Source organism: Zingiber officinale, chromosome 7A (assembly GCF_018446385.1).
Source record: "Zingiber officinale cultivar Zhangliang chromosome 7A, Zo_v1.1, whole genome shotgun sequence".
Lineage (NCBI taxonomy): Eukaryota > Viridiplantae > Streptophyta > Magnoliopsida > Zingiberales > Zingiberaceae > Zingiber > Zingiber officinale.
The window spans coordinates 41,905,609-41,927,502 of NC_055998.1; the positions used below are offsets into that span (position 1 = coordinate 41,905,609).

The following is a 21,894-nucleotide window of genomic DNA, read 5'->3' on the forward strand; positions in this document are numbered from 1 at the left end:
TGACGGGAGTGACATCATTATTCTTGATAGAGTGAGATCACTAAGTGCATGGCTATGCCCAAATGAGTCAATATGAGATATTGAGCTCATTTGATTAGAGTGAGTCTACTTGGAGTTCAAGATATAGATTGATTAGAGGAAGACACAGTCTATGTAGGTGTAGCGGAGGCCAGCAAGAGGGGGTGAATTGCTTCTGAAATTTTAAAACTACCCTCCTCGGATCTTTCAACTTAAAAATAAAGCAACTATAATAAAATTAAGAGCAGAAATAAAAGGAGACAGAAATTTAACCTGGTTACAACCAAGACAGTTATTAATCCAAGACAATGAAAAGTGCAGTAAGAGAACTCCTTCTCTGAAGGCGGAGAAGCCTTTTACACACTTAGAAAGCTCAACAGGTGCTAGGAAATCTAATACTAAGTTGAAAATAATAATTCCTAGCTCCAGGGGCCTTTATATAGCTCCTGGAAAGTCTATCCCGAGGGTCCAAGGCGCCTCTAATAAGGTTTAAGGTGCCTCCAGCTCGGTCAGCGGATAAAATTTTATCCGCAGCGTAAACGGTCAAAACTGACCTGTTGAAGGTGCCTTCATCAAGCTTGAAGGAGCCTTCATGTTGAGGCCGCCTTCATGCTTCATGAAGGCGCCTTCAAGTTGGTTTTCCAGCTTGTGCTTCTTTTCCAGCTCCATTGCGTTGGCTTCCGATGCTCTGATAGTTTGGGTGATTTGGCCAACCAAAATGGGACTCACCCGAACCCAATTTCTGACCTTCCTCGAGTAGCCTTCCTCCCCGTCTTAACGCCCCTCGAACGCCGTGCACGTTCTTCTCGCCCACCGGTGTACTCTTTCGCATCTCTCTCGTCCTTCGGACGCACCGAGCCTGTCGGCTCCCTTCCTGTGCCGTCCTTCTCGCTAGCTGTGTCTTCCGCTCGACTTCCAGCGCTCCTAAGCTCCTACACACTCATACACAGGGATCAAACACAAAGCAGGACCTAACCAACTTGGTTGATCACATCAAAACACCCACGGGGTCCAACAATCTCTCCCTTTTTGATGTTCATCAACCCAAGTTCAAGTTAGGGTAAAAATAGACAAAAAGTAATTTTAAAGAAAAACTACTAAACTAACATGTTAAACATAAATTTGCAATTAATAAAATTTTAACTCGATTTAGAAAAAATATTTTAAAATTTTTAATTTTCCATTTTCCTAACTCCCCTAAACTTGTACCTTTTTCTCTCCCCCTTTGATCACAGCAAAAATGGGGTAACAATAATATTTAGCAAATTCATAAGTAAAAAAAAATTTCTGAGTAACAAAAAATTTCTAAGTAAACTGTAGAAATTTAAAAAAAAAATTCTAAGTGAACTGACTTTTTGAAAAAATTATAAGTAAGAATGAATTTTTAGAATTTTCCAAGAAAATGTTTAAAACCAACTTTCAAAGCATTATTCTATTCTAACTTTAATGCTAAAATCAGAAAGTTAATTAAACCTTTCATTTCTATATTTGGCTTCCAGTTAGGGGCGAGACACTAGGCCTTCTTGGTTATTGGAGCAACAACTACTTTCTAGTCAAAGCCGCATAAGGAAATTTTCTATTTAATTTTCTTCTCTGAAAAGCGCTAAGTCTAATTAACATTTCAATTTAAATCAAAATTCTCTATGATTTTTAAATTTCCATTTTAGCTTCTCATAATTTCTCAAATCACAGTTTTTATAATTGTAGCGAAAAATATTGAGCATGCAAAAAATTATATATTTTCTATTGTTAGTTTATCGAAATCTCTTAATTGACAAATTGTGTCTTTTAACTCAATATTCTTTAATAGTTTTTCAGTTTTTAATTCAAAATATTCTTTCGACAAAATAAATCGTAATTCACGAAAATCTTTCGGCAATATTTCAATTGAATCAATTAATTTGCCAAGAGGTGGAGACCATACCTGACTTACCTTGTCGTCGGTTGATTCTCCCCCTATTGAATTGTTTTCTTCTGCAGATTCTCCCCCTTCATCGATGCTCATTTGTGATGAGCATTCTAGGTCTTCAAGTTCGAGTTCGGTTGCTTGTTCTGTCTCGGCACTTACCTCGGTTTCAAACTCTTCTAACGTCGGATCAGTGTCCATCGAGGGGTCGGATTCAACTTCAATTGATTCTTCGTGGAGTTTTAAGAACTTTTCCCAAAGTTCTTTTGCACTTCGGTAGTCGCCAATTCTGTCGAGATCTTCATCTGGTAGTATGCTTAGGAGGTGAAATTCAACTCGAGCGTTTGTCATAGACTTGTCACATTGCTTATTGTTCCAGAGGTGTATCTCGAGTTCTTCTCCATTCGTTGTCTTTGGTGCTTCATATCCAAATTTCATTATTGATAAAATATTAAAATCTGTGTTAAGATATACCTCCATTTGTTGTTTCCACGTCACGAAGTCTTCGTCGAACTTCGGGGGATCAATGCTTATTTCGGCCATCGTCATGATCTTCGTGCTTCAATCGGCGGTTAGTCCTTCTGAGACGGTCAGGCTCTGATACCAATTGTAGGTGCAGAGGAGGCCGGCAATGTTGGTGCGGGAAGCATCCGACGATCGAACCTGAGTTTTGATAATGGCAAAGAATTCAAAGTTAAGCAGTTTGTTATCTAATGTGGTTAAATAAGGTTTTAGAAAGTCCTAACTGCGGTTAGGCAGGGGAAAATCCTAAGGGAGGATAACCTTAGGTCCTAGGGGGTGGTAACCCTAGGTGAAGGAAAATCCTAAGGGGGGGTAACCTTAGGTCCTAGGGAGCGGTAACCCTAGGTGGAGGAAAACCCTAAGGGGCGGCAACCTTAGGTCCTAGGGGGCGGTAACCGTAGGTGGAGGAAAACCCTAAGCGGCGGCAACCTTAGGTCCTAGGGGGCGGTAACCCTAGGTGGAGGAAAACCCTAAGGGGCGGCAACCTTAGGTCCTAGGGGGTGGTAACCCTAGGTGGAGAAAAACCCTAGGGGGCAGTAACCCTAGGTCCTAGGGGGCGGTAACCCTAGGTCCTAGGGGGCGGTAACCCTAGGCAGAAAGTCCAGTCGGTCTGGAGGACCGGACTGGTATCAGGTAAATCTCCTGAGTGGAGTAGGTGAGGACGCGCTCCCCATAGAGGGAACAGTAGGCGTCGGGTCGACCTAGGGTTTCCGGTTGGAAACCCGAAGTCAGACTCGGACAGTCCGGAGACTGTCAATACTTCACTTATCATATTTATTGTATTATGTGCTAACTTTGTGCTGCAGAGTAGTGTTTGGGACTAACGTATCTTGCAGGTGCAAAGGAGCAACCTAAAGCCTTGGATGAACAGTGTCCGAGGCGCCTTCATGGAGCTTGGAGGCGCCTCGGGTGCAAGGCTGGAGCTGGCTGCGAGATGCAGTTCAAGGCGCCTTGATGAACAGTGGAAGGCGCCTTGAACAGATGAAGGCGCCCTGTGAACAGTGGAAGGCGCCTTGAATCTGTGATAAGATTCGACCAGTTCGCTCCTTATCTCCACGGCTAACTCGGCCTATTCAAGGCGCCTTGAACACTATTTATAAAGGGGGTTCGACCAGTAGCTTGAATCAACGAATTCCAAGTCTTCCTTCTGCATTTAGCTGCTAACGAACTTATCTCGAAGTGCTGCAACTTGACGCCGACGACCCGAACCTTCAATTTAGAATTTCCTATTGTCGATATAATTTATTTATTGAATTTCTTGTAAATCATCTTTTGTAAATTTACGATCTTATAGTTGTTGTCCACCGGAAGCGATCAAGGATCGCGGGCCTTCGAATAGGAGTCGCCTTAGGCTCCGAACGAAGTAAATCCTCCTTTTTCTTCTGTGTGTGTTTCTCTATTTCATTTCCACTGCATTAATTTCTGAACGACGTTTTAATTACTCCGATAACTTTACGATTCCGAAAACAGAACGATTTAGCCACGAGCGCTATTCACCCCCCCCTCTAGCGCGGTCTCGATCCAACAATTGGTATCAGAGCGGGGTCGCTTCGAATAGGTGAAACCACCATTCGAGCATTTCTTTTGTGGCTTTTTAGTCTATTTAGGCTAAAAATAAAACCTTACGTCTTTCGTTTTTTCCCTCCAAAATTGTTTTCAAAAAATTCATTTTCATCTTTTCACAATTGATTGGGATTAACGAAATATAGAATTTGGCAAAATTTGATATAATATTTTTTAAATAGTTTGTAATAATATTTTATTATTTTTTCTCGATACTCGTAAATTTCTACTTCTATCCTACTACCACACTACTAATCTAGGATTAAGTCCTGGGAAAAGTTTTTGCTCACTTTTTTCATGTAAGATTCAATGGCTCGCCAAGAAGGCTATAGCACCACTCGTCCACCGCTCTTCTCCGGCAAAGACTTCGGCTACTGGAAAGACCGAATGGAGTCGTACCTACGAACCGAATTCGATGTCTGGATGATCACCAAGACCGGGCTCGAAATACCAACTAACAAAGCCAGCATGCCACTACAGTACGAGAACTGGGACGCGAACCTTATCAAAAAGGTAGAAGCAGACGCAAAAGCAACGTATACACTTCAGTGTGGCTTAACGAATAAGGAGATGAATCGCGCCGGCCCATTCTCAAGCGCCAAGGAGCTATGGGAGAATCTGATTCAGTTACACGAAGGTAGCCAAGCGAGTATTACTTTGGTTGCAGGTATAAGCAATACAGAGGAAGCTAGAAAGAAACAAATGATGAAGGCAACATGGTTCGAGTCTTCAGACGAATCCGAGACTGACGAAGAAGAATCGTCAAGCTTCCTCGCACTACCTGTACTAGAATCTGTGGCAGAAACTGAGTCCGAATACGAGACAGATACCGAGAGTGAATCCGGATCCGAGTCCGAGAAAAGCCACGGATCCGTATCCGTTTCTGAGGGACCCAAACCCACTGTAAGTTCTTTAATTTCTAGTATTAGCTTAGATGATTCAAAAAATTTAATTCCTTACTTATTAAAGAAGTTGGCTAAATCCAACGTCCGGGTTAAGTCGCTCCAAAAGGAGGTAACAACCCTTAAGGAAGCGACTGACTTGAGTGCTTTAACTGAGCCAGTTCAAATTGGAAGTTCGACTCAAGTCCAACAACTTGAGGAAGAAAATTCCAATTTGAAAACTCAAATTAAAGAACTCAAGGACACGTTGGAACGGTTCACCTTGGGTTCCAACAATTTAGATCTAATTCTTGGAAAATAACGAGCCAGTTACAACAAATCCGGACTTGGATTTAAGACCAAAACAAAATATAAATTGTGAGATCTCAGAAAATTTAAATAAATAGGGTTATTTCATAAATAGCCTTATAAAATTTTTCCAAAATTTTTAGAAATTTTCTGGGAACTTTTCGGAGCTCGTACGGAGAGTTTTGAGGGGATCGATCGGCGGGTTCGGATTAAGCCTGTTTGGGATACCCGTTTAAGTGAGGAAATGTTTATTATATAAATTCATTTTTCTTTTTCTTTATTTCCTTCTTCCCCAAAACCGCCGATCCACCTTCTCTTCCCCGACCCTTCTTCTCGATCTCTTCTCCTCTCCACCGAATCTCTCTCGCGTTGTCGCCGATCTCCGCGAGCTCACCGCCGACGGAGGTTTTCCTCTCTGGAGTCTCACCAACGTCAGGATCCCTGGCTACCGGGCGGCTCGATCCTCTCCTCCCTCCTCCTCTCATGTCTCTGCCCTAGATCATCGACGCACCAGTTCTTGGCGATCGGCGATTCTTTCCCATCGCTTGGTGTTGCCGGCGAGGAGTGGATCTTGGAGCTTCGAAGGGGTTAAAGCTAAGTCGGGTCTTTGGTGTCCTTCGACTCTCTGATTTGTGCCTTAGTGCGAATCTTCTTTTCCGATTCTTGCTCTCTTCCTCATTGATGGTTGGCGATCTCGGGTTAGGTCGTAGATCCCTTTCTCCTTGTTGATTGAGAGGCAGAGGAATTCCGGGAACATAGAATCGAATCGGGCGACACCTCCTGGAGACAATCGGTTGAGGTAAGATTAGGGTGTTGTTTGATCTATGGTTTCCATGGTGTGATCTATTATTTGCTCTGTGATCTTCAATCGTAATCTGATCAATGAATTCCAGTTTAATTCATTGCTTCGTCCGATTTATTCCAGTGAGGACCTGCTCTGTGGATTTCAAATTGAATGCTGTGAGTTCTTGATTCCAGCAATTTCTTGGTCTCGGCAGCAACAATCCTCTTGTCCCAATAGCCACAGTAGCTGTGGAATTGAGGTATGGTTTTGATCTTGCTGTAGGTTAGTTAATTTAGGTTTATGATATGAATTAGAGTAATTGATCCATGTGGTAGATCATATTTAGATTTATTGTTATGATAGGTGTTTATGTGTATGTTTGATTGGAGGTTGTAATTAGATTTAGATGGTGATTAGTATGATGGTTAGTGTATCGTTAGTTGATACATGGTGTGTAGACTTAATCTAATGGAATGGTTAGGGTTAGGGTAATTAACCCTAGTCAGCCATTAGGGATTGGGTAACTAATCCTAATTAACCATTAGATTTAATTATGTAGGTTTAGATTGTGTGATTAGGGTTTTGCCCTAATTTAGTTTTAGGGATTTTATTTAGCTATTCATTTGGATTTAGCTAAATAAAATATATATATTGTTTGTTGACACAGGACTCTGATTCGAGACGGGCGTCTCGACCTGGGATTGCTTGATTGTACCTTCTATTTGAGGCGGGTACCCTTTGACTTATCTTTTGATAGTGTCTTATGATATGTGCAGTTTATATATACTTACTAGTGTTGGTAGTTAGTATTTTCCTGAGTTAGTTTAGTTGATACCTGATACATGCTTCTACTGTTATCTAGTATACATTAGGCTGGTATACCTTTACTTCTTACCATGTGTATATATGCTCGTGGATATGGATATCTACAGTGCTCTACTCTACTGATTAGTTGCTGTACATGTGTGATACATGCTCTTGGATTCATGATACTTATATCATTGTTATATGTGATGTCTTTGGATTTATGCTGTTTTATATCATGGTTATATATATGCGTTTACCTTTTGGGCACACACATATATGGAGGAGGCTATGTTCAGGTATGACATACTGTAGCCGCATGCACCATATTGCATGATTGCATGCTGGGCGATTGACGACTCCATTATTGTTGAGCTCGTCGGCCGGCTACATGGACCCGCACACAACGTGTTCACTGCATGGGTAGTGGCACAACACTCAGGGTGTGTAGGGTAGATTGCCCGGTAGTGCTCCGCTAGGACGCTCATGGGTAGCGTGACAGGAGCGTGGTAGCACACCGGGGTCCCTCCCCGTCATTGCGTACCGGGAGATGAGAGCGTTACGCTCCCTCACTATGTTTGAGGCAGGAGGATAGGTGTACTCCGACAGCATCCCGTCCACTCGGTCACTCATCAGGGGTAGTGACGGCAGAGTGCACGGTTGTCACAGCCCTACCCACTCGGTCTCACCATTGTGTGTGAGACGGCTGAGCATGGCAGTAGGGGTGACCAGGACATGTCATTTGCATCATATGCACAGATTGCATTATTTATGATTGATATTTGGTGATTGCATATGATTGACATGCATACAGGTTATATGATTTTGCTCTGACTATTTTTATCTGTGTATGCTCACAGTCATTCGCCCGAGCCTCGCAGGTGAGTACAGTTTATTTCAGTTATGCACTTCTTATATTCTTGCAGTAGATTGTATTTCATGCTTATTGTTGGTTACTGCAGTTTATTTAGTCTTGCATACCTGTTATACTTAGGAGACTATACTATATAGATTGTACTATCAGGAAACTGTACTATAGATCCTATGGTTTAGGAGACTGTACCTTAGGACATTACTGGTAGTTATATATTGCTGTACATGTCTATTGGATTACCTGCTGAGTTCTTGAACTCATCCCGTTGTTACTACTTTTCAGGTTGAGACCGTCGGAAGATATTTCAGTCGCTAGCCCCATTATCGCGAGGATTTTCTTTGTCGGATTATATTTTGCTTTTGCATCTTATATACTTGTATTGTGGGTTTGTATTGTGGACATTGAACATTCGGGTTTACTACTATTGTTTTCCGCTGCAGATATTTTCATTACTTCGTGGATTTGGTTTTTCTTCGATGTAGTGGAGTAGGATGTTTACATATATTTTTGAGATTTTATATCGTCTTTTCTTATTAAACTGCGTGGATTGATTATATGTTGACTTATGTGGAATGTTGATATAAACTGCGTGGCTTGTTTTTACTATTTATTGTATTATTCCGGCCGTGTGTGGCCGAGGTATGGAGATATATGTATACTGTGCTTCATATTGTCCGCCGTACAGGGGAGATGCTGCCGAAATTTCTTCGGACAGGGACTACCTGGGGCGTGACATAAATCATATCTGTCTTTATTAAATAGAAATAATAGAAAGGTAGTCCAAGCATGGGTACCTAAGTCCAACTTGGTCAATCAAGTTGGACTTGGTCAATATTGGGTTCCCAAGGATCAAGTCTACTACCTCGATAGACCATATCGAGACTATGATCTAGGGGGAGTTAAAAGAAAAACAATCTTAATAAAACAAAATCAAAATCAAATTAAAAATTCGAAATTAAATTATAATTTCAAAATTCAAAAATCAAAATTAAATTAAAAATTCGAAATTATAAATTCAAAATTCAAAAAACAAAATCAAATTAAAAATTTGAAATTAAATTATAATTTCAAAATTCAAATATCAAAATCAAATTAAAAATTCGAAATTAAAATCAAAATTCAAAATCAAGTTAAAAATTCGAAATTAAAATATTAATTCAAAATTCAAAATCAAATAAAAAATTTGAAATTAAAATATTCGAACTTAAAAGATAGATGGAGGATCTAGAATAGCTGGCACCCCCAACTGAACTACCCGACAGGGTAACTGAACTTAATCTACCCGAAATGGGTAAAACAAGAGTAGACTACCCGGCAGGGTAATTAAGGTTAGATTAAAACGGACTAGGTTTAACTTGACCCACAGTACTTGTGAAGTTTTTGGATGATAGTACATTAGGGAAGCTTGGGCATCGCATGTCTAGGAAGATATGGCTTCGACCTGGTGCATTTGGCCAAGTGGAACTGACCGAAGCTATCCTTAAATGGATTCTAACTAGTTAGACCAAAGTTTAGTATTAAGCTCAATGGGTAGGACTATTTGGAAAACTTTGAATGCATGGTTACTTTAATGAGTTCCTTGTGACTCACCATAGCCCAGAAGTTTATTCAAAGAATGCTTACTTGTTGAACTCAAAGCTAAACCTGATTTTAACACAAAGTTAAACCTTACCCTAAAATTCAACCATAATTCATCTCACAACAATTATAGGGTTCCATGATTGAAAATTTAGATCGGGTGAGATGACTAAGAAATTAAAATTAATTTAAAACATAATTTCAAAATTATTTAAAAATCTTTTCAAAACATAATTTCAAAATTATTTAAAAATCTTTTCAAAATTCATTTCAAAAATTATTTAAAAATCTTTTCAAAACATAATTTCAAAATTATTTAAAAATATTTTCAAAAATATTTTCAAAATTATTTAAAAATATTTTCATAATTAATTTCAAAATAATTTAAAAATCTTTTCATAATTCATTTCAAAATTATTTAAAAATCTTTTCAAAATTCATTTCAAAATTATTTAAAAATATTTTCAAAATTCATTTAAAAAATATTTAAAAATCTTTTCAAAATTCATTTCAAAATTATTTTAAAATCTTTTCAAAATCATTTCAAAATCTTTGAAAAATCATTTCAAAATTATTTTAAAATTAATTTCAAAATCTTTGAAAAATCATTTTTTTCAAAATCTTTGAAAAATCATTTCAAAATCATTTTTTCAAAATCTTTGAAAAATCATTTCAAAATCATTTCAACATCATTTTTTCAAAATCATTTTAAACTTAATTTCAAAATCTTTGAAAAATCATTTAAAAATCATTTTAAACTTAATTTCAAAATCTTTGAAAAATCATTTAAAAATCATTTTAAACTTAATTTCGAAATCTTTGAAAAATCATTTTAAACTTAATTTCAAAATCTTTGAAAAATCATTTTAAACTTAATTTCAAAATCTTTGAAAAATCATTTTAAACTTAATTTCAAAATCTTTGAAAAATCATTTTAAACATAACTTCAAAATCTTTGAAAAATCATTTTAAACTTATTTTCAAAATCTTTGAAAAATCATTTTAAACTTAACTTTAAAATCTTTGAAAAATCATTTTAAACTTAATCTCAAAATCTTTTGAAAATTCATTCCAAAATCATTTAAACTTTTTTCAAAATATTAGTCAATTAATTTCAGAATATTATTCAATTAATTTCAAAATATTAAAAGGGTTTAAAATCTTTTCTTCTCAAATCATATTATGACTGCAAATGTTAACTCCAAATAATTTTCACTATTGTCTCCAAGCTTAATATTTACTAATTTGAAATTCAAACTTATATTTTCAATAATTTTATTGACAAAGTTTATTTTATCTGACACTCACTCATAAGCCAAACATGCCTGAAAACCTAGAATGGGTGAGATAAAAAATTAAACAAAATATAAAAGACCCATTATATTTTTGGACTCTAGGACTCTAGGGATTCATGTTTGCATTAGTTAAGGGGGAGTGAACGGAGTCAAACTAATTATCAAGTTACTATTGAAGAGCTTTTCAAATTTAATTAAATATCTTTTTGGAGATTGTAAGATTAAGCATGCTTGTAATTTTGGGCTCTGATACCTGATCAAATCAAATTAGGACTCTGATACCTAATCAAATCAAATTTAATATTTATTTAACTTGACTCATACTTGGACTTAAAGATAAACTGAATTTAACTTAACTAAACATTTAGCTACTCCCTCTTTGTTAACAAAAGACTTTAAACTAAATATCTTTCAAACTTGAGAATGTTTTTAAGCTAAAATACTTAAAACTTTAGCTACATTTTCAAACTTTTACATCTTTTCAAAATCACCCAAGAAGACTCCTTCAAAATTCAAGTTTGCAAAAGGCTTAGCTAAGTGATTTCTATAACAATGAAAATTAAAAGCTAAGTCAATGTTTCAAAAGAAAAATTCTTATTTTTTTTATTTTTATTTCACTTAGCAAAAAGTTAAATAATGAAAATTAATTATAACAAAGCTAAGTGTTATAAAAGCTCTTTCAAATTTTTCTAAGTATTACTAGTGTTTAAAAATTTCATTTTCTTTGAAAAAAGGGTGATAAATTTTCAAAACTTATCTACTTTTATCCCTCTTTAAAAAGTTACGAATCAAACTCACTTGCTTTTCTGAAAAGTTTAGACTTGTATAAAACTGGCTTATTTTTTTTGATAAATGGCAAAGGGGGAGAGTAGGAAATTCAAAGTAAAAATCAAAATCTAATTCAAAAGTAAAAGGAAGCCCTGTATTAAGGGGGAGCTTCACAAAGTTTAAGTGTTAGCTTAAGTTATGCTTTTATATGAATTTATGTACTTAAGCTTGCTCACTTAAACCTTTTTGATATATTCATGCATTTGTGTTACTTAACTTTGAATTTGGGTTGCCATAAACAAAAAGGGGGAGATTGTTAGTGCGGGAAGCATCCGACGATCGAACCTGAGTTTTGATAATGGCAAAGGATTCAAAGTTAAGCTGTTTGTTATCTAACGTGGTTAAATAAGGTTTTAGGAAAGTCCTAACTGCGGTTAGGCAGGGGAAAATCCTAAGGGAGGATAACCTTAGGTCCTAGGGGGTGGTAACCCTAGGTGAAGGAAAATCCTAAGGGCGGGTAACCTTAGGTCCTAGGGGGCGGTAACCCTAGGGGGCGGTAACCCTAGGTGAAGGAAAACCCTAAGGGGCGGCAACCTTAGGTCCTAGGGGCGGTAACCCTAGGTGGAGGAAAACCCTAAGGGGCGGCAACCTTAGGTCCTAGTGGGTGGTAACCCTAGGTGGAGAAAAACCCTAGGGGGCGGTAACCCTAGGTCCTAGGGGGTGGTAACCCTAGGCGGAAAGTCCAGTCTGTCTAGAGGACTGGACTGACATCAGGTAAATCTCCTGAGTGGAGTAGGTGAGGACGCGTTCCCCATAGAGGGAATAGTAGGCGTCGGGTCGACCTAGGGTTTTCGGTTGGAAATCCGAAGTCAGACTCGGACAGTCCGGAGACTGTCAATACTTCACTTATCATATTTATTGTATTATGTGCTAACTTTGTGCTGCAGGGTAGTGTTTGGGACTAACGTATCTTGCAGGTGCAAAGGAGCAACCTAAAGCCTTGGATGAACAGTGTCCGAGGCGCCTTCATGGAGCTTGGAGGTGCCTCGGGTGCAAGGCTGGAGCTGGCTGCGAGATGCAGTTCAAGACGCCTTGATGAACAGTGGAAGGCGCCTTGAACAGATGAAGGTGCCCTGTGAACAGTGGAAGGCGCCTTGAATCTGTGATAAGATTCGACCAGTTCGCTCCTTATCTCCACGGCTGACTCGGCCTATTCAAGGCGCCTTGGGTAGCATTCAAGGCACCTTGAACACTATTTATAAAGGGGGTTCGACCAGTAGCTTGAATCAACGAATTCCAAGTCTTTCTTCTGCATTTAGCTGCTAACGAACTCATCTCGAAGTGCTGCAACTTGACGCCGACGACCCGAACCTTCAATTTAGAATTTCCTATTGTTGGTATAATTTATTTATTGCATTTCTTGTAAATCATCTTTTGTAAATTTATGATCTTATAGTTGTTGTCCACCGGAAGCGATCAAGGATCGCGGGCCTTTGAGTAGGAGTCACCTTAGGCTCCGAACGAAGTAAATCCTCCGTGTTCTTCTGTGTGTGTTTCTCTATTTCATTTCCACTGCATTAATTTCTGAACAACGTTTTAATTACTCCGATAACTTTATGATTCTGAAAACAGAACGATTTTGCCACGACCGCTATTCACCCCCCCCTCTTGCGCGGTCTCGATCCAACATGCAAGAGGGGAGGGGGTTAATTGATTCTGAAATTTTAAAACTACCCTCCTCGGATCTTTCAACTCAAAAATAAAGCAACTATAATAAAATTAAGAGCAGAAATAAAAGGAGGCAGAAATTTAACCAGGTTACAATCAAGACGGTTGTTAATCCAAGGCAATGAAAAGCGTAGTATAAAAACTCCTTCTCTGAAGGCGGAGAAGCCTTTTACACACTTAGAAAGATCAACAGTTGTTAGAAAATCTAATACTGAGTAGAAATTAATAATTCCTCACTCCAGGGGCCTTTATATAGCTCCTAGATGTTGGTTTGGGGAGCATCCGACGATCGAACCTGAGTTTTGATAATGGAAAAGGATTCAAAGTTAAGGTTCATGGTGATCTAACGTGTTGAATAAGTGTTTCAGGAAAGTCCTAACTGCGGTTAGGCAAGGGAAAATCCTAAGGGGGGGTAACCTTAGGTCCTAGAGGGTGGTAACCCTAGGTGAAGGAAAATCCTAAGGGGGGGTAACCTTAGGTCCTAGGGGGTGGTAACCCTAGGTGAAGGAAAATCCTAAGGGGGGGTAACCTTAGGTCCTAGGGGGCGGTAACCCTAGGTGGAGGAAAACCCTAAGGGGCGGCAACCTTAGGTCCTAGGGGGCGGTAACCCTAGGTGGAGGAAAACCCTAAGGGGCGGCAACCTTAGGTCCTAGGGGGTGGTAACCCTAGGTGGAGAAAAACCCTAGGGTCGGTAACCCTAGGTCCTAGGGGGTGGTAACCCTAGGCGGAAAGTCCAGTCAGTCTGGAGGACCAGACTGGCATCAGGTAATATCTCCTGAGGGGAGTAGGTGAGGACGCGTTCCCCGTAGAGGGAACAGTAGGCGTCGGGTCGACCTAGAATTTCCGGTTGGAAATCCGAAGTCAGACTCGGACAGTCCGAAGACTGTCAATTCTTCTTTACGATGTTTTGTCTTATTCTAACACTGTCTTGCAGGGGATTTTGCTCGGACTAACCTTTGTTTGCAGGTGAGGAACCTGCTGGAAAAAGGCTGTCCGGGCGCCCGGGATGGATTCGGGCGCCCGGGACCAAAGTTTATCCCCTGCGCGAAGTTCACACGTGGAGCATCCTGGTTGGTTGGCCACGTCACACTCCAGGCGCCCGGAAGGGATCCAGGTGCCCAGAACCTCATATAAAAGAAGGGTCGAGGTGCAGCACAAAGAACAACGACAATCTAAGTAATCTCCCTGCGACAAGCTGCTAACGACTCGATCCAGAAAGTGTTGCAACGACACCCCGACAACCCGGAGCTTCGATTTAGTCTTTTGTTGTCGGTATAATCTGTTTACTGCTTTAAATTATAGTTAATCTGTAATAGTTTTATCGTGCTTATAGTTGTTGCCCACGGAAAGCGATCAAGGATCGCGGGCCTTCGAGTAGGAGTCGCTTTAGGCTCCGAACGAAGTAAATCTTCCTATCTCTCTGTGTTTGTTATTTCTTTATTCCGCTGCGCGTTTACTCGTTTGTTTTACGAATCGAAAGAAATAGCCACGAACGCTATTCACCCCCCCCTCTAGCGTGGTCTCGATCCAACAATTGGTATCAGAGCGGGGTCGCTTCGAATAGGTGAAACCACCATTCAAGCATTTCTTTTGTGGCTTTTTCGTCTATTTAGGCAAAAATAAAACCTTACGCCTTTCGTTTTCTCCCTCCAAAATTATTTTTGAAAACTTCATTTTCATCTCATCACGGTTTATTAGTATTGAAAAATTATTGAATTTGGCAAAATTTGAAATAATAATTTTTTTAATATTTTAATTATATTTTACTATTTTCTCTCAAAATTCCTGAATTGCTATTTGTTCTCTCCCGCACTACTAATCCAAGACCAAGTCTTGGAACAAGTTTTATTGTGTTTATTTTACGAGATTCCTTCTAATGGCCTACGAAGATGGATACAACTCCACATGTCTACCACTGCTTTCTGACGAGAACTTCAGATGCTGGAAAGACCAGGTGGAGCATCAAATGAAGACCGAAGCAGAAATATGGACCATAGTCCATATTGGATTCACTCTCCCCACCAAAGAAGGTGTACTCATCACCTGTGACAAGTGGGATGCACAAACAATAAGGACATTCGAGGCAAATACAAAAGCAACTTACATTCTCCTATGCGGACTAACAAATTCAGATCTTGATCGAGTTGGAAAGTTCAACAATGCTAAGGAGCTTTGGGAGAAAGTGCTCAAGCTGTATGAGATCCCTTCAAAGTTAGAAGATCGAACAGAACCTGAGTCAGAATTTGAAATTGAAACGTTAGAGTCAGCCTCCGAACCTGACTCAGAAGAATCAGAGCAAATCGATATCATAGCATTGATGGCCAAAGACAAGATATCTGAATCTGAGTCTGAATTCGAGACGGCAACAGTCAAGGGGGAGGATCCTATCACAGATCTAAAAGGTAAAATTATAAATTCAAATTGTAAATCTCTCATAATCTGTTTTAAGTGTAGGGAAAGAGGGCACTATAGAAACGAATGCCCCACTCGTAAAACTCAACTGGCACAATCAGAGGAGAAGGAGAAAATGATCAGGAGAGGGAAGAAATACATTAAATGCTTCAAATGCAAACTAATGGATCACTGCAAAAGACAATGCCCAGAAAGAAGACCCAAGAATCCAGAGGGAGAAATCAAGGTTAGTACCTTTACTTTATATGAAAATCCAGTTTTTGCAACACATGATTGCACTAGTTTAACTAATCTTGCTTGCTCGAGTATAGATTTCTCTTCAAAATTAGATATGCATGCTAATAATGTAATGAATAAAATTAATTCAAATAAAAATAAGAGATTAACTCTTAGAAAATTAGAACTACAAAACAATATTTTAAAAGATAGAATTGATAAATTAGAGAAGATTGTTAATAATTTAGTCAACTCACGAAATCTAGACTTGGGTTATAAGTCTAAAGTAAAACTTAAACAGTACAAACCAAGCTATAATCAAGTACCTTTTATTTACTAAACTTAAATAAAACGTAAATCAATAACATAGGAGGAGGCTCCAGAATAGCTGGCACCTCCGAAATTAATCCACCCGATAAGGGTAAACAAGAGTAGATTACCCGGCAGGGTAATTAAGGTTAGAACGGGATAAGTTTAACTTAACCAACGGTACTGGTGAAGTTTATGGATGATAGTACGTTAGGGAAGCTTGGGCATCGCATGTCTAGGAAGATATGGCTTCGACCTGGTGCATTTGGCCAAGTGGAACTGACCGAAGCTACCCTTAAATGGATCCTAACCAGTTAGACCAAAGTTTAGTATTAAGTTCAATGGGTAGGACTATTTGGAAAACCTCGAAGGCATGGTTACTTTAATGAGTTCCTTGTGACTCACCAAAGCCCAGAAGTTTATCCAAACAATGCTTACTTGTTGAACCCAAAGCTAAACCTGAATCTAACACAAAGTTAAACCAAACCCTTAAATTGAACAATAATTCATCTCACAACAATTATAGGAGTACCTGTTTGAAAATTTAGATCGGGTGAGATGACTAAGGAATTTGAAATTGAAAATTAAATTCGTAATCAATTTCAATTTCAAAATTATTCAAAAATTATTTTCAAAATCTATTTCAAAATCAATTTCAAAATTTAAACTCAATTTCAAAAATATTTCAAAATTATTTTAAACTCAATTTCAAAAATCTTTTGAAAATTATTTTAAACTTAATTTCAAAAATATTTCAAAATTATTTTAAACATAATTTCAAAAATCTTTTAAAATTATTTTAAACTCAATTTCAAAAATATTTCAAAATTATTTTAAACTTAATTTCAAAAATCTTTTAAAATTATTTTAAACTCAATTTCAAAAATATTTCAAAATTATTTTAAACATAATTTCAAAAGTCTTTTAAAATTATTTTAAACTCAATTTTAAAAATATTTCAAAATTATTTTAAACTTAATTTCAAAAATCTTTTAAAATTATTTTAAGCTCAATTTCAAAAATATTTCAAAATTATTTTAAACATAATTTCAAAAATCTTTTAAAATTATTTTAAACTCAATTTCAAAAATATTTCAAAATTATTTTAAACATAATTTCAAAAATCTTTTAAAATTATTTTAAACTCAATTTCAAAAATATTTCAAAATTATTTTAAACTTAATTTCAAAAATCTTTTAAAATTATTTTAAACTCAATTTCAAAATTATTTTTAAACTTAATTTCAAAAATATTTCAAAATTATTTTAAACTCAATTTCAAAATCTTTTCAAAATCATTTCAAAATCTTTAAAACTTAATTATTTGAAGAATCTTGTAAAAATCTTTTAAAACTTAAAAGTCATTTGAAAAATCATTAGAAAAATGATTGTTTCAAAATCATTTGTAATATTCTCTAAAAAATTTCAAAACCCTTTTCAGAAGTTATTAAATTTTTAAAATAATAGTCACTTATTTGGAATTCTAACTGGTATTTTCAATGTTATAAATTAAAGTAAACTCCATCTCACACTCACTCATATGCTAAACATGCTTATTAATCTAGAATGACTGAGATGGAAAATTATGACAATAATTTTTTAACCTCTCATGCTTGAACTCCTGAACTCAAAAAGTTATTCAAGCATTAATTAAGGGGGAGTGATTTTGAGTCGGTTTCAAAATTAGTTTTTCTTTAAAAATTTTGACTTGACCTCAAAATTAAAAACTATTTTTGGCATATCTTCGAAAATTCAAGCTATTTTTTTTGCTTTAAAATTAAAATTATTTATGACCTTCAAATTATAATGTTTTCAAAGCTAAGTACTTAATTAAGTTTTCTCTAACTAAACTTAGTTAAATTATTTTCTAAACTTAGCTAATTGGCAAGATGTTCTCTAGAGGCAATATTAAAATTTAAGCATGCTTGTACTTAAGGGCTCTAATACCTGATCAAAACCAAATCTTGACTCATGCTTGGACCTTAGGGCTCTGATACCTTACTAAAACAAAATTTGTAAACTATTAAACACTAAGGTTATCGCTTCTCCTTTGCCTTAAACAACTTTTCAAAATTTTTCAAATTTAAGACTTTCAAGTCTCTTCTATTTAAAATTTTTTATTCTGTAAGAAAATTCTGCTAAGTTTTGTCTTGAAAAGTTAAGTTTTTTTCAAAACTAGCTTATTTTTGATATATGGAAAAGGGGGAGAGTAGAGAAATTCAAAGAGAACAAAAATCCAAAGGGGAGGTTATATTAAGGGGGAGTTTGTAATGCCATTTTTTTCCTTTCCTTGTACTTATACCTTACTGCATATTATTACTTAACTTTGAATTTCGATTGCCATAATCAAAAAGGGGGAGATTGTTGGTGCGGGGAGCATCCGACGATCGAACCTGAGTTTTGATAATGGCAAAGGATTCAAAGTTAAGGTTCATGGTGATCTAACGTGTTGATTAAGTGTTTCAGGAAAGTCCTAACTGCGGTTAGGCAAGGGAAAATCCTAAGGGGGGGGGGGGGTAACCTTAGGTCCTAGGGGGTGGGTGGTAACCCTAGGTGAAGGAAAATCCTAAGGGGGGGTAACCTTAGGTCCTAGGGGGTGGTTACCCTAGGTGAAGGAAAATCCTAAGGGGGGGTAACCTTAGGTCCTAGGGGGCGGTAACCCTAGGTGGAGGAAAACCCTAAGGGGCGGCAACCTTAGGTCCTAGGGGGCGGTAACCCTAGGTGGAGGAAAACCCTAAGGGGCGGCAACCTTACGTCCTAGGGGGTGGTAACCCTAGGTGGAGAAAAACCCTAGGGGGCGGTAACCCTAGGTCCTAGGGGGTGGTATCCCTAGGCGGAAAGTCCAGTCGGTCTGGAGGATCATACTGGCATCAGGTAATCTCTCCTGAGGGGAGTAGGTGAGGACGCATTCCCCGTAGAGGGAACTGTAGGCGTCGGGTCGACCTAGGATTTTCGGTTGGAAATCCGAAGTCAGACTCGGACAGTCCGAAGACTGTCAATTCTTCTTTATGATGTTTTGTCTTATTCTAACACTATCTTGCTGGGGATTTTGCTCGGACTAACCTTTATTTGCAGGTGAGGAACCTGCTGGAAAAAGGCTGTCCGGGCGCCCGGGATGGATCCGGGCGCCCGGAGGTCCGGGCGCCCGGAACAGGTCCGTACGCCCGGGACCAAAGTTTATCCCCTGCGCGAAGTTGACACGTGGAGCATCCTGGTTGGTTGGCCACGTCAAACTCCAGGCGCCTGGAAGGGATCCAGGTGCCCAGAACCTCATATAAAAGAAGGGTCGAGGTGCAGCACAAAGAACAACGACAATCTAAGTAATCTCCCTGCGACAATGTAACACCCCTAGAAAGCCTAGATAAAGTAAGGGCAATGAGAGTACGAAGGTAGTGAAAAGAAGGTGTAAATATTCTAAGTTGAATATTAAGATGGGAAGGATTTAGATGATTAAAACTTTATGAAAGAAAAATAAAGTTGAGAGTATAAATCATCTATGCATGATTTAAAATGTATGGAATTAATATGGACAAAAGGAAGAAATATGAGATAATATATATATGTATGAAATATTTATGCATAATGCATAATATAGTAATATACGAATTATTATGTACAAAAGAAAATAAAATGTTAGAAGAGAGATTGAACCTTGGATCTCTTGTAAGGAACATGTATAGGATACCAAAGGGGATGGGAGAATTATTGATAAGGAGAGAAAGGACTAAGTAGTTAAGAATAAGAAAGGATTCTTTTTACTTAAAAGAAAAGGAAGTAAAAAGAAGTAAAAATATGCATAACCAAGTTTTGATCCTTGGTTCTCTTGTGGATGCATGCATGTGTTAACCAAGTGGGATAGAAGAGGATATTGTAAGAGGAGAGATAGAAAATTTTATTAAAGGAGAGAAAAGAGAGAAATTAAGGGAAAGAAAAGAGAGAACTCAAAAGGCATCTCTCTAGAATATTCTTGTCATTTAAGGGGAGAAATGAATAGGGAGGATGAATCAAGTCAAGTTCCCTCCCCTCCTTTTAGTATAAATAGGCATGGAGGGGGGCTTCAACTTCATCCTCAACCCACTCATCCTCCTCTCCTCCCTTTGTGCCGAGACCTCCCTCTCCCTCTCTTTTCTTCTTGTTGCCGAGCAACACAAGAGGAAGGAAGCACCTTCTTCCTCCTCACTCTCTCCCTCTTTTCTTTCTTGTTGTTGCCGAGCAACACAAGAGGAAGAGAAGCCTCTTCTTCCTCCTCCTCTCCACCAAAAGACCTAGCCACTCCTCTCCTCCATTGGTGCCGAGCAAAGCAAGCAAGGAAGAAAGGTCCAAGCAAGTTCTCAACTCTAGGAAACTTAAGCGAAGAAGGTAAGCTTCCCCTCACCTGTGGTACAAGGCTTTTATGTGATTTTCGGAATTATAAGGATTAGAAAACCTAGGAAAGAATTTAAGAAAATTCGGCTAAAGAAAAGGTTTTCAAATCTAGGATGATTTAAACAAGACCTCATTTCATGATAAGATTTTCTATGCTATGTAGAAGGATTCCTTTCCATGATTTTATATTGATATGATGTATGATCAGAGGAGTATCTAACCTTAGGATTTCAACCAAAAATATTTTAAAGAGGTGAGTAAGATTATTGTCTAACCGAACTAGTGCAAGGTTCCTTCTATGAAATGCTATACATAATGTTATGTAATATGCCATGATATGTGATAGCATAGGAAATGCTAAACATAATGAGGAGAAAATGAAATTATGTTATATGCCATGATATGTGATAGCATAGGAAATGCTATACATAATGTTATGTAATATGCCATGATATGTGATAGCATAGGAAATGCTAAACATAATGAGGAGAAAATGAAATTATGTTATATGCCATGATATGTGATAGCATAGGAAATGCTATATATAATGTTATGTAATATGCCATGATATGTGATAGCATAGGAAATGCTAAACATAATGAGGAGAAAATGAAATTATGTTATATGCCATGATATGTGATAGCATAGGAAATGCTATACATAATGTTATGTAATATGCCATGATATGCGATAGCATAGGAAATGCTAAACATAATGAGGAGAAAATGAAATTATGTTATATGCCATGATATGTGATAGCATAGGAAATGCTATACATAATGTTATGTAATATGCCATGATATGTGATAGCATAGGAAATGCTAAACATAATGAGGAGAAAATGAAATTATGTTATATGCCATGATATGTGATAGCATAGGAAATGCTATACATAATGTTATGTAATATGCCATGATATGTGATAGCATAAGGAAATGCTATACAAAATGAAGAAATGAAATTATGTTATGTAATATGCCATGATATGTGATAGCATAGGAAATGCTATACATAATGAAAAGAAATGCATGAAAGATTGTTAAGGACATGATATGATAGTTATGCATGATAAGTTATTTTGTATGGGTTTGTACCATGGGTGGGCTCCGTAAACGCCCCGGGGTCGATGGAGTAAGACTCGGGCCTCGTCAGTAATGGGCCTCTGAATGCCCTAGGTCGATGGAGTAAGACTCGGGCCTAGTATGTATGCATGATAGGGTTCAAGACTTGCTACCTTGGACCTACCTATGAAGCGCGCGTATTATGTATGTGGTACAAACCGGGATCCCCTCTAATGATGATATGAATTTCAAGTATTTATAAGTATAAGTTTTCAAATTCATGATGCATTGCCTACATATGTGCTTGAATTATCTGATGATTAGATATTATGTCACGTGATATTATGATATGACTATGAATATGATACCCTTGTATGTCGTATGCTTATGATACCTCGCATGATATTGATATGCAATGATATGAATTCGGTTTTAGTGAGTAGGAAAGGAACTTACTGAGCCATGAGTGCTCATAGCTTACTTTCCTTGTACCGCAGATAAA

At 37.7% G+C, this 21,894-nt stretch overlaps 1 long non-coding RNA gene across 1 annotated transcript; it reads left to right on the forward strand.

Annotated features, from left to right (window-relative positions):
- The first annotated feature begins 5,749 nt into the window (after window positions 1-5,749).
- Window positions 5,750-6,711, forward strand: LOC122000084. The gene is made up of 3 exons (XR_006116932.1): window positions 5,750-5,998; window positions 6,125-6,242; window positions 6,651-6,711. It is a non-coding gene; the product is annotated as an uncharacterized LOC122000084 (long non-coding RNA).
- The last annotated feature ends 15,183 nt before the right edge of the window (window positions 6,712-21,894 follow it).